We start from the raw sequence: 12,000 nt of genomic DNA, 5'->3' as shown, positions 1-12,000 counted from the left end.
TGCAGCTGTGCAGCAACCATTACATGGGAATAAATTTCTCTCAACTTTCCTTTTATCCAGTGTTAGTTACAGTTTAAAATATTATTTTATAATAATTTTTAAATATTATAAAAGAAATTTGCAATAATAATTAATTTTATTAAATAAAAAATACTCATATATTTTATATTTATATATTTTATATTTAATTATTTAAGAATCAAAGATTTTGTTCTCGTTTAAAGTATTGTGTATTAGGGTCCGTTTGGAAAACTTTAGAAGTAACTTTTTTTAACTTTTGACTTATGAAAAGTTGTAGCATTAATGTCTGGTACAATTTTCAAAACTAAATTGTAACTTTCTAAGAAGCTATTTAAGAGCTTATAGAGAAGTTAAAAAAAATGACTTCTCTCATAATACTTCTACTTTTCATCACATTTCTATAAAATAAGTAATTTTAGAGTTATAAATTCAAATACAAAATAACTTATTTATAAGTTATTTTTAATAGAGACATTTATTGTTTAAGTTATTTTATCAAAAGGAGCTTAATTAAGTTGGTTATCCAAACTGAGTCTTAAAGTATTGTCATTTAAAGCATTTATTTATATACTAGGATATTCTATATTTATTAGAGTCCATCAATACTCTTCTTTTATATTAGCATTTGATTTTCATCTAATAAAATCTAATGACCTATATAAGTGTGGCTCATTCAATAAGCACATAAATGTTAAGCTCGTTTTAGACATACCCATCATTTTTATATTTTGTCTATGTGTCATATTCTATCATTTTATTTTGAAATATTTACTAAAGAATACAATTAAAGTGTATGCATCATTTAATATTTTATTCTTTTAAGAACTAATAAATTATAACAGTGATTAATTTGAGTAGGAGATACTCATTCTCCTTAACTAGTGATCAATTTATATCGAGAATAATATTTAAAAAAAAAATCTGTTAAGTGAACCATGTCCTTCAGAATATCAAATGTTTAAAACTTTAAATAACATTGCTTTTAATAGAAAATACTTATAATTTCAATACATATGTACATAATTTTCTAACGACTGAAATTTCAATCAAGACAAAATTGTTTTTGCTATAATTTTCATTTTACACCGTTCTCTTCAAGTAATCTCTTTTGTGATATAAAAGAAAAATATACAAATATATATGTATATTGTAAATATTTTTTATATTTTTAATACTCCACAAAAGTTTCTAATAATCATTGTCCTAACATTCTTTTTTGGAAATGGAGATGAAAATCGCAGGAAAATTTTAGATTGAGGTTGAAATTTTTTCACCCGTAATCTTTTTCCCGAAAATTATTATAGGTATATTAATTAATTTAGTGCTTCAAATAGAACTATTGCAGTAATAACAATTCTAATGCTTGAATGTATTTCAAATGAAAATTATGTAATATTCACAATACTTGTTTTATGTTTAAAAATATATCACATATTTTATTTAAAATTTAATAATTTAACATTTATACTTAATTTATAACGTGTTATGATATAAGATAATTAAAAATATTAAATTTTTATTTCATTTTAATTAACTAAAATTAATATAATTTTTATTGAATAGAATAATTTTAATGAAGATCTATAGGGTTATATTATATATCCCGTCAAAGAGGATGGAAAAAATATTTTCTCCTTGAGAAAATGGAGATGGGAAAGAGAATAAGTCACAACAGAAAAAACTGCCCACATATTAATATTACTACAGTTACAACTTTTTTTTTTCACTTTAAAAATTTTGTTTGTAATACCAAGGGTTAATCACTAAAAACGTCTACGAATTATTCAAACGCCGACAAAAATAATAAAATATTGTAGTTGTTTTTTATAAAAAAATAATATTAATTTAAACTAATTCAAAATTTAATTTACTATTTTTTTTCGGTCAAATCAATTTGTCTAACCTAATTTTGACAAAAATAATACGATTTAATCGATTATATATATTAAATTTTAATTACTAAAAAACATCTTAAAAAAAATATTTTAGACCTTTTTATCTAAGTGGCTCCTAATTATTAATTTCGCCTTTTAATATCACAAGTTTTTATGATATATGAGGATTAATTATAGGAAACGAAACTTGTTCATGTACCACAAGAAGAGCAACGATTGGGGAAGATAGAATTTGAAGAACTTGACAAGCTGTTAATGCTCAGATCGAGATGTTCATCTTGCCAAGTTCTATAGAAGATTTGGAGCAGAACAACTTGGCCTTATTAATTGAATGTGAAAAGCATGTTGAGCATCTAAATTTTCTAATAAAGTTATCTCAGAGTTGATAGTGAAAATCTTATGCAACTAATGGATTATAGTTGATATATTAATATATTTTGTTTATGTTTTGAATTGACTTGTTTGTTTATAATTTTTTTTAGTTTGATAATACGATAAATTTATTTATTTTTAAAAAATTATAAATATTTAAATACAAATTAGATGAAAATTAGATGAAAATTTGTATTTATTTTGTATAAAATTCAATTTATTTTGCAAAAAAAATTTAAAAAAAAATCTGTTTTACTTTACTGATGGATTTATATATGAAAAATTCTTCTATATTCTGAGTTGTAAATGTTTTTTCTGTTTCTAATTATCGACGGAAAATTTGTCAAAAAGTTTGAGTTATGACAAAAAATTTGTCGAAAAATTTGACATTAGTTATCGACAAAATATCTGTCGAAAAATCTGACATTTTTAGTAAGTGATGATTACAAAAAAAATTTGTAAAAAAAAATCTATAAATAAATTACGGACAAAAAAATTGTTGATATATTTTTTTTATGAGATTTTTTTTATAAACAAAATCTATCAATAACAAAAAATTTGTCTATAATTAAAACTAAATTTATCTATAAATCTGTTAACAAACAGTTTTTTAGTAGGGAGTATTTTCTATCGAAAGCAATGTTATTTAAACATTTAATATTCTAAAGGACATGGGTCACTTAACATATTCGTTTTAAACATGATTCTTATCTCCTACTCAAACTAATAATTATTAAAAAAGAATAAAATATTAAATGCATACACTTTAATTATATTCTTTTAGTAAATATTTTGAAATAAAAAAGATAAAAAATGACACAGAAAAAATATAAAAATGATGATTCTATTTTTTTCATTGTCCTTTTTTTTAACAAAATAATATTCTGTAAAATTTTATATTTATTTGTCTTGTTTACTAAATAGAATATATTTGTATTTCTAAAAATTATATAAATGAACTTGTACTAATATACAAAAAATTAGTAAAAATGAATACAGACAACATAAACTTAGATATTGAATTTATTTAATACTTTTAATTTGACTATTGAATTAAAAGGCAAGCAGCAATTCACATTTTTGTTTTTAAGTTTAAATATTAATGTTTTATGAGCAGTAGTTATAAACTTCTATTGCTTTTGGTCATATTAACTTCAAAAAGTAAATTATGTGGTATATATATTATAATGGAAATGTGTCGTAACCAAAGAAAATCAGCCAAAAACAGTCATAACTTGCCTTATTTAATATTCATTAATTGTTGCGATAATTAATGAATGTTAAATAAGGCAAGTTCTAACTGTTTTTTTTTTGTCTACCTAGCATTACTTTATAATGTAAAACTAGTGTTTAGTATTTTTGGTGACTGAAATAAACTAAATAAAGAAAAGCAAAACAAACAAAACAAGGAACTGCTTAAATAGAGGGATGGTCCCATTTAAGACTACTCTTAAACTCCTCCCAAGGTGAAAGAAGCTTCACATGCAAAAGTTGTAACTCCATAACCATTTTAGGGATAGTATCTGCCACCGTATTTGCATCTCTCATAATCAAACGAAAGTCAACATGCCAATTCCAATGCATGATATCTCTTATTTTGAGCACCAATTGATCAATAAACCCAAAACCATCTTTAGTAACAAGATTAAATACTTCCACACAATCAATCTCACAAATAACATCTCGTTGACCCACATCCCAAGCTAAGAGATATCCTCTCCAAATAGCAAACAATTCTCCTTGAAAAATACTATTACTCTCAATCATTTCCAAACACCCGCTTTGCCAACTCCCATTACAATCTCTAATAACACAAGCAAAACCAACATTATCACCCGAACCAAAATAACTAGCATCACAATTAATTTTAAAAGTACCAATGGATGGGGATTCCAAAAATCATTTAGAGCAGAGGGAAGGAACATACGTTGTAATTCAAAAATATTCCTAAACTCCTTTTCTGAAGTTAATGCTAGACAAATCACTTTTTCCGGAGGCCAAGTTTCATGAGGATTAAAGATGTCATTATTCCTTGCTCGCCATATCCACCAAAGTCCCGAAAAAAACTTGAACGGATGCTCTCTGCTATGATACAAGAACCAGTTCTTCAAATCCAAAGGATGACAAGAAATATCCAACCTATTCCAGACAAGCTGAGCTTTTGGACAATCCCGAATACAATGTAAAACCAATTCCTGGCTAGAAAGACATATTGGACACCTATCCGATGACGACATCCTCGTCTAAAGCGAAAACTTGCAGTAGGAAGAGCCTCCTTAAGACACAACCGAGCCAAAAACTTATGCTTTTTCTGGAACAAGCTGACGCCAAAGTCAAAGCCAATTCTCCCGCTCCTCCCAACCAAATAGCTGCTTACACAACCACAAGTAACCATTGCTTGAGTCATAGACTTTGGCAGCAAACCAACACCAATATCAACCCACTTCCGGACCTGCTTGTTCATCTGGATTGTAAGAGAGAATATTACCTTTCAGATTTTGAGATAAAGGAGAATAAAGAGTATCCAAATGCCACCTACCAACCGACCAAATATCCTGTATCCAGAGATTCGAATCAGAAATGTGAACATAATCCATCTCATTAGATAACCGTCCTTCTCTCCTCCAGCTAGAAAACCAAAAATTCTGGTTCAAATCTCCAATACACCAAGCAAACCTATCCTTCAACACTTCCCAAGCCTTGCAAAGACACCCCAGATGGGAGAGTCCTTGTTCTTAGGATAACTAAAACAGTCATATAGAGATGATCGGTATTTGGCATCCAACAATTGAACCCATAGCTTGTTTGGCAGCTGGAAAAAAGTCCAAACTAGCTTCCCAAGAAGAGCAATATTTACACAATAAGTATCTCTAATCCCCAAATTAAACCTCCATATTTTTTTGGAGTAACCAGTACCTTCATCTAACAAGATTCAATCCTCTTCCATCAACTTGTCCTTTCCAAAGAAAATTTCTCATCATAGACTCCAATTTACTAATGATTTCTTTGAAAAAAATAGATACATGCATCTGGTATATGAGAATAGCAGCTGCAACAGAATTAACCAAGCAGAGTCTACCAGCCCGATTGAGTAAACTTCCTTTTCAGCTTGCTAGCCTACTCTGAATCTTATCCAGGACCCCATTGAAAGCTGAACGAGTCACCCTAGAATGGCTAAGAGTAACTCCAAGTTACTTGCCCAAGTCCTGGACAAATCTGATAGAATATACCCAGTGAAAACCTCTTTCCTTGTTGCAGAGACATTCTTGGAGCAAAGCGCTTTAGAATTCTCCACATTAATCTTCATCCCAGATGCTTTGCAAAAAGTCTTTAAAACCAACATCACATTTTGCACTTGTCTCTTTGTAGCTTTACAGAATAGAAGCAAGTCATCCACAAACATTAAGTGGGATATTCTTGGTCCCCCTCTAGAAATAGCAACCGGCTCCCACAAGTCCAAATCAACCTGATGACTAATAAAGCATGCCAATCGCTCCATACACAACACAAAAAGATAGGGTGACATAGGATCTCCTTGTCTAAGAGCTCGGCTAGGAGTAAAGCCATTCAGACGATTCCCATTCCAAAGAATAGATAAGGAAGAAGCAGTGACACAATTCATAATCAAATTAAATGTAGGAATAGGAAAACCAAAGGTCTTAAGGGTATGAGCTAAATATCTCCAGTCAACTTTGTCATAAGCTTTCTCCAAATCAATCTTAAAGGCCAGTGTGCCTTTCTTTGATTTAGTATTCTTCATAAAGTGGAGGACTTCTTGAGCAATAATGATGTTGTCAGGAGTTCCTCGTCCCGGAATAAATCCTCCTTGAAACAGGCCAACAATCTCTGCAAGATGAGGATGAAGCCTATTAACAAGGACCTTCGTGATGATCTTGTAAACTACATTGCAGAGACTAATCGGCCTGAAATCTTTAATAGATACCGGAGATTCAACCTTTGGAATAAGAACCAGTAAAGTCTCCAACATTCTCGGATCAAGAGTAACACCGAAGAATGCCTGCTTAACCATCTTCCAAATATCAAGACCAATGATCTCCCAATATTCTTTGAAAAAGAAAGCTTGAAACCCATTAGAACCCAAAGCTTTAAAAGAGTTCATGTGAAAAATAGCTGTTTTGACTTCCTCTATAGTAACTGATGCCGTAAGATTATTGCAAGCTTCCTCATTCAGAGAAGGAAGAGGCACATCACCAAGGCAACCCAAATCAACATCATCCAAATGACAGAATAAGCTTTTATAAAAAGACTCTGCTTCTTGACTCAAAACATCTGAATCAGTTTTCCACACTCCATCCTTGAGAAAAAGGCCATGAATCTTATTATGCTTCCTTCACGCAAGAGTTTAAATATGAAAGAATCTTGTATTCCTATCCCCGAACCTTACCCACTGCTCTCTGGACTTTTGGAACCATAAGAGCTCTTCTTGCACTAGAGTATTATTATAATCATCAAGCAATTGTTGCTCTTTCTGACGCAAATAAATACTATCCACCACTTCTAAACGCTTTTGTAAATAATTAATCTGTTGCTCTAATTCACATTTCTTAACAAAAATGTTACCAAATACCTTCGAGTTAAACTGTAGTGAATTCTTCTGTACTTCCGAAAGCTTGCCATGAATCTCTCTATTACCAGACCACCATGACTGATTCACAATATCCCTATACCCAGGATGAGTAGCCCAAGCAGTAACAAATCGAAAAGGTCGACTCCCTTTAGGTTGAGGACAACCTTTACAACGCACCAGAATAGGGAAATGATCAGACTGAAGCCTATTTAAAACTTCTGAATAAGCCTCTGGAAAGATAGATAACCAACTACTATTTATACAAACTTGATCAAGCTTTTTTGCCACGTCAACATAATTTTTCACCCTCTTGTACCAAGAAAATCGCCTCCCAATAGTTTTCAGATCAAACAAACCACTATCACCTAATGAAGTAGCAAACATGTCTGCTCTTTAATGAGAAAATTGACAGCCCTTAGATTCATGAGAAAATTTGACTTCATTAAAATCACCAAGAATAATCCAAGGTCCTTGAAAAACCATGGATTGTGCAACAAGATAATCCTAAAGGAGAACCCTTTTATTAAATTGAGGACTGCCATAAATACCACTACACCTCCAAATTAAATTATCAAATTGAACCTCAACAGTAACACCCTGATCAAAAGCATCAATGAACTTACAACAAATACCCTTCATAGAGGATAGAAACCAAATACCTCCCTTATGCCCCTCTGCTTCTACTATACCAACAGAGTGATACCCCAATCTTTCCCAAAACAATTTTAAATGCTGAAAAAGGGGAGTGAGTTTCAACCACAATAAAGAAAACATGTCTAAATTTCCTAACAATGCACTCGAGCTAACTTATTAGAAGCACCCCTAATATTCCAAACAATCATATTTAAACTATCCATACATAATAGAGACAGAATAAATAAGAACATAAACTTTAAACAGAATCACCAACCTCAATAGGTGGTTTGTTCTGCGGCACTGGCACACTCTGATCCTCAATAATTGTCACTTTCGGACCCCCTAACACTGCACTTGCTATGCTTCCATCTACTAAAGTTTTCTCCGTTGTGCCACCATTTTTATCAACTGGCGAGTTCTGCAGGGAGGAAGGCCGAGGACGCTTCCGTAGAGAAATTCCACGACGTGCAGGAGTTCTACGCGATGGAGATGGCGCAATTTCATGTTTTTCTCGCTTCCCCATCCTAATGCCAATTTATTTGCCTCCATCACCATGCAAATTGGGCCTTGGAACCCTTCTCGAACCATACTTGTACTGCTTTCCATCTTGGTCCTTCAAATCTGATGACTGGCCCATTATGAATTTTTTTCTTATACAGCACTTGTTGCCAGCCCTCTCCATCATCCATGCATGCCTCATTAACATGACCATCAGGCACGTGAGGAGCCAATGATTCTGTAACCATATCCTTCCCTTTAACAACTCCTAATTTCTCATCCAAATTACGAGAATTCTCACCCAAATCACGAGCTTCTGATTCAGCCTCTTTTTGAATCTCATGATTATTATGTGGCACTAGTGTCGGGGCTTCATTATTTTTTCTATCACCAAAGGAATTTCCATTTCCTTCCAAAGACTCCTTCCCCATGCATAACGATTTATCATGCTCATATCGTGCACAAGTAGCACAAATCAGTTGTAAACTCTCGTACTCCACTTCATGAGTCACACCCTCCACTATAATATGTTTGATTACAGGCAACCCAAGATTAATTTGAACACAAGCTCGGGCATATTTTTCTCTTTCTGCAAACTTAGTGGCCAAATCTACTTTCACCGGAGCTCCTATTGTAGAAGCAATTCGCAGTATTGCTTGTTCCTGGTAGCACCAAATTAGAAGTCCCGAGACTCGAATCCATACCAACGTTGATCCAAAGGATTTTTCGCATGGACTAAAAATCACATCCCATGGCTTTACTGCAACATAGTGACCGTCTATCAACCACGGGCTACCAAAAATGACTTTCTCACGATCCGCAGCAATATCAAATTTAACCCAAAAATACCCAAACCCCACATCCAACAAATCAAACCCTCCTTTGATGCGCCATACTATCCAAAGCTTATGCATGAGAGCCGTGTAGCCATAATGCTTATCCAACACCTTGATCACGATGGCTTCCTTATAAGGTTCAGCTAGACAGTTTTTTGCCTCCTTGGTAAAAGTGACACTTGGTGGACGAGAATCACCCTACTTACCTGTCACCGTCGCAATACCATTCCCAGATAAAGACCCTACTAATGCAAAGGCCCTTAGACTTTTTTGCACCAATGACCTTATCTCTAAAAGAGATCTTGGATGGCTTTTCTAAACCCTCTCGAGAAGAACCCTCCTTAACAACGGATACACACCCACCCACGCTCTCCCTCTTATTTCTTCCGATGGCATGACCATCTTTCTCACCGTGTTTCACCCTCAACCGCTAGCCCCGCTCTCTCCTTCTTTCATTCTCGAGTACGAAGTACGTACTCTTTTTTTTGTTATTTTTTTTTTGGTGTAGGATAACCCTACTGAAATAGTCAAATTAGTGTTTAGTTTAATCTCAAATAATAATTACTTGGATAAATGTAAGTGATTTTTAAGGGAGAATAACGGATAATAAAGAATTAGTTGCTAAAGTAATTACCTTCTCCTCTCTTTTTATTTTCCTAAAAAACTTGAATCTCTTACATTATTAAAAGAAAATATAAGATAGGATAACAATTAATTAAATTTAATTGTTATCTCTTCTCTTCAACTTGATTTGCCTTCAAATAATGCAGGTGGTCAGCTTATGAATGAATGAATATCATTGCAACTCAATCAAAGGACGAATTTAAGTATATACACTTTTTGTTTGAAGATATTTTTGTCAGTGTACATAACATTATCCACTATATCCTTTCTTCTTTCTTCAAGGATCATAATATTCCTTGCTAAAAACTAGGGGTATTATTATTTTGATATTCAACTCCTTGCCTAAGGATTTGGATAGTTTAAATTTTGAATTTTATCTTAGAAAATAGAGTGTAATTTTTTATTATTTATTTTATAAATAAAATTAAAAAATATAAAAAAAATTATCAAAAATAAAAAATAATATTTTATTCACTAAAATAAAAATTTAAAATTTAAAAAATTTAAATTTTTTACATAATTGTATAATTTTTTTTCAAAAAAAATATCATTAAATTTTTAATTAATATACTAAAAATAAAAATATAACATAATCACGGGATGACAAAGCATGTCATTCAACAGAAATGAGTAATAAGTTTCAATTATTTATCAAGGATGCTACATATCCATGTAGCCAAGTTGGCCCAATACCAAAAAAACTCAATACCATTAAATGAAACATGAAATACACGCGTCCAACACACACGAAATCGCTCTTACCCAACGCTTTTTCTCTTTTCTTCTCCATCACGCTTCTTTTTCTTCTTCTCTTATTCTTCTCACGCGCTTCTTCTTCTTCTTCTCACGCTCGTTTACGCACGGAGTGTCTTCTTCTTTGCCTTCTTCTTCGCGTTCCTCCTCCTCCTCCTCCTTCTTTTTCACGTTCCTTCTTCTTCACGTGTTTTCGTCATTCTTTTGTTGTTGTTGCTGTATTTTTTTTGTCTTTTCCTCCTTCTCTCTAGTGAAGAAGCAGTAGAAGGTGAGAAAGAAGAGTTTTGAATAGTGCAGAATGAACCGAACACAGTACTCATGGTGAACCAAACACAATACTCACGGTGAAATAATTGTATAGTACTGAGTGAACGAAACATAATCCATTATATAAAGTCAAATTCAAACAGCTTTCTGCAGAATGAATCGAACACAGTACTCATGGTGAACCAAACACAATACCCATGGTGAACCGAACACAATACTCATGGTGAAACAATTGTATAGTACTGAGTGAACGAAACATAATCCATTATATAAAATCAAATTCAAACAGTTTTCTGTAGAATGAACTGAACACCGTACTCATGGTGAACCGAACATAGTACTCATAGTGAAACAATTGTATAGTACTGAGTGAACGAGACATAATCTACTATACAAAATCAAATTCAAATAACTCTACCTACAATTTACATATTATCAATTCAAATTCAGTACAGCTCCATCTATTTAATTCAATTCAAATTAGCAATTGCATTCCATTCAATTTGATTCAAAATTGAATAATCCAAACTTTGTCAGTTTGATTTGTTTCGCAAGAGTAATCCAAATCGCTCTCCATTCAACTGATTTGAAGTTGAGTCATTCATTGTTTCGATTCAGAAGTGCATATCGAAGAAGAAAACGAAGAAGATAAATGCAACGTAACCAGATCGAAATAAGAAAACGAGAAGATGAACACGACTAGAGAAAAATGACGAAGGCAATGCACATCAATAAAGAAGAAGAAGGAGGAGGAGGAGGAGGAGGTTTACGTTGTAGCAGAAGGTTTATGTTAAGCAAAGTTTTAGGTTGCAGCACGTTATATGTAGCGCGTGTATGACAAACGAATGACGGGTGAGAGATGCGCATATGAAAGAAATTACTTGGTTAATAACAACTATGTAAAAAATACATGAATACAGAATTTTTCTCATTATTTATATGCAAGTAAATGAAATATACATTAATTTTGTTCACACATTAATATAAGCAGATGAAACTTCTCTTTTCAACCTATACCATGTTAATTATAAATGAGTGGATGTTATGGTGTACATTCTGTCTAACTTATTAAAAAAGATAAATATATAATATTTAATAAATTTTTTAAATATTTTATTTTTAATTTAAATATTTTTTTTAAATAAGTTAAACAATTTAGATACTACAATAAAAAATATTATAAAATTCATCTTATAAATGAAATCCGTACATTAGGAATAAAAAAAAATCCAAATTTAGGGACAAAATTGTAATTAAGAAAAAAATATAATAGAACTAATATTTTTGTCCGTAATAATATTATGAAAATACAAATTTTATGAAATTATGTTAGTTTTGTCCTTGCATTTGAGTGTAACAAAAAAAATTTATAGAATAAAAAGGTCGAATTAAAGTTCACGTCAATCGTAAAAACCAAACTTTTCGAAATAAAAAAATTAAATAATAATCTTTTTAATTGCTATTTTTATGTAAAAGCATTTGATTTTTTATTAATAATTAATTTAATATT

The 12,000-nt window shown here is 31.5% G+C and overlaps 1 pseudogene; it reads right to left on the bottom strand.

The window, feature by feature from the left end:
• Window positions 1–3,704: 3,704 nt before the first annotated feature.
• LOC107460748 (uncharacterized) overlaps window positions 3,705–12,000 on the bottom strand; it is a 9,120-nt pseudogene continuing 824 nt past the window's right edge.

This window comes from Arachis duranensis, chromosome 8, assembly GCF_000817695.3.
Source record: "Arachis duranensis cultivar V14167 chromosome 8, aradu.V14167.gnm2.J7QH, whole genome shotgun sequence".
NCBI classification, from domain to species: Eukaryota; Viridiplantae; Streptophyta; class Magnoliopsida; order Fabales; family Fabaceae; genus Arachis; species Arachis duranensis.
Note: the sequence above shows the minus strand (reverse complement) of the source record. Positions and strands in the feature narration are given on the sequence as shown.